The sequence below is a fragment of the Penaeus chinensis genome, chromosome 35, assembly GCF_019202785.1.
Source record: "Penaeus chinensis breed Huanghai No. 1 chromosome 35, ASM1920278v2, whole genome shotgun sequence".
NCBI classification, from domain to species: domain Eukaryota; kingdom Metazoa; phylum Arthropoda; class Malacostraca; order Decapoda; family Penaeidae; genus Penaeus; species Penaeus chinensis.
The window spans coordinates 5,532,624-5,535,123 of NC_061853.1; the positions used below are offsets into that span (position 1 = coordinate 5,532,624).

General features: G+C 38.6%; 1 protein-coding gene across 1 annotated transcript in view; it reads right to left on the bottom strand.

Annotated features, from left to right (window-relative positions):
• The window catches only part of LOC125044190 (protein farnesyltransferase subunit beta-like), a 14,729-nt gene that overhangs the window by 11,210 nt on the left and 1,019 nt on the right, over positions 1-2,500 (bottom strand). The window lies entirely within an intron of this gene.

The window sequence follows — 2,500 nt, forward strand, 5'->3', positions numbered from 1 at the left end:
AAAATGGAAGAAATATGGTCTTCCTTTTCTCCTTGCCTCTGCTACTTTCATTTTTGGAGTCTATACCAAATGTCTCGACATGGAACAGTTACATTTTCCCAGTTTATGGAAATATATTTCCATGATTTTGGATGGAAAAGTGGTTCCAAGGGAAGGGTCTGGCTTCTGTAATTTAAGCTTGGCTACATCTTTGCTGACCATATTACTGGAAACTTTAAAGCATATAAACCAGGCAAGAAAGATACGTTATAGAGTTAAATTCTTGATTCTAAACACAGCCATATAAGGCAAAATTAATGGATGTTTCATGGGGTTATAGACTTTACATCCATAATATCATAATTATACTCCATTATCTACTCTGAAATACTTTTGTAGTAGATTGGGTGCATCTATCAATTGCCATTTTTTTTTCTTTTTGGGAAGTGATTGAATGGGTGTAAGTACCCACTGTTTAGGCTGGGGGCTGTAAGTGAAGCAGAGTTCTACAGGGGAGCCAAAGAGGCTGCCCAGTTAGTGAAGGACTGATACTCGTTTCTGGTGCTTTGGAGTGTGATACCATTTTACTGGATCATAAACCTTAAGTGGGCTGCAAATGTGGAATTCAGGAATAAGGGGAGCTTGCTTGAACTGTCCAATCAGAGAGCCACAAGCTGACCAGTGTCAACCAGTCAGGCCTTGGCAGTGAGTTACAAGAATTGTCTGCTGGTGAGAGAGAGAAGCATAACCCAACCGCAGAAGTGTGCAGAGCCAAGTTGTACAGGTTCCAGGGAGTGAGCTGAGTGAGCAAGCAGCTGTAACTTTTTTCAACTTAGACCCTCCACTGTTGGATTACTATTTGACATACCAGCATGAAAATCTCAATGAGGAAAACTATTTGTAATGAAAGATAAAAAATTGATGCCTTTATGTGGCTGGGTGTGACAGTGAGGGTGCCAAAATGCATTTTAGGGGGTTAAGGTATGAATTGTCCAGGCAACCATGAAATTTTTAGCATCCTGTCATTAAAAAATTTGACTTGGGGGGGCTGGAAAGTGTAAAAATGAAAAACCCGAGCCAAAAACCACATCTCATATAAAAGAGAAAGTGGAAAATAAACACAAACTACCATAAAGATTGCCATATGAACCAAAAGCTTTGCCCCCAGACCCCCTCCCAAATTGTTGTTTCCCTATTCAGGCTTCGCCCCAATACCCCCTCTCAATTGCTGTTTTCCTATAGGGGGCTCTGCCCCTGAACCCCTTCATGAGTTGTACATTATAAGTTACAAATTAGGTTTACTTTATGATTCAAGTCAGGGTAGCTGGGAAGTGATGAACTTACGGTATATTTCTACAGCTGGAATTCAGCTCTTGTATTTCATTAAATGGAGTGTTATCCCTGAGTCAGAACAATTTAAATATGAGAATTCAGAAACAGAAGTAGCACTGTAAACAAACTTCACCTTTAGAACGAGCAATGAGGACTGTGACAGCAGAACTGTCAAAATTGCTGCACATGTTTAAGTGTGGATGTAACAAACATTTCTAATACAAAAATGTAGAATGCATCAATTAACATTTAAGGTTAAGGTGTACAAAAAGAACCATTGATATCAAATTAAATATGAAGAAGTCAACCAGTTTTAGTTAAACATCAAAAATATAGTGAGTGAAATACAGCGGCGGTGAAACCCAATAGGAAAATATGGCAATTGAGAGTGGGATCATGGGCAGAGCCCCTGGTAGGAAATACGGCAACTGGAAAGGTGTCTGGGCCCCCAGTAGGGAAATACAGCAACTGGGAGGGTTTAGCACCAGGATAGGAAGGTTTTTGGTTCATACAGCAATGTTTATAGTAATATGTGCATTTATGATGGGGTTCATTTGCTTGTTTGTTTGCACAAAATTGAATTGAATCTTCCATGGCTAAATCTTGTCTCAGGTTTTCTATTTTCCACTTTCTTTATCATATGAAATACTATCCTTGGCTCAGATTTTAAATTTTCCACTATCTTATGATTTTTAAAATCCCCATCCCCAGATTCCCTTGGGAATCAGGGGATGGTAATGTAATAAATACATCTTTCTGTATTATATTACATAAATCAAAAGTATTGCATTTTTTAGAGATTGACAATGACTGGCTGTGTCATCACAAGCTACATGTGCCAAGACACTTAAGATTGAGTCTTTGCGCAGCAAAGTTGTCTGCTACGAGGTGAGGAAGGCAAGACTTAATCACTAGAAGTGGGTGAGGCTTTTGTTGTGACCAACTTTCTTCATTTTTGACATAATTTTTTGCCTGCACAGATCCTATTATAAATCAGTGTGTATAGTTTTCTCATATCTTTATGACAGTGCCCTAAGGTTTTCCCTATCTTAGCACAGCTGTTAAGCTGTTATAGAAATATATCCCTAAATTAAATAAAAAATTTAAGGAAAAAGGTAAACAGGTGAGTTGGTCAGATTAGTGATTGACTCCTTGGTGACTAAGCACTTGTGGAGCCATCTATGTGTAA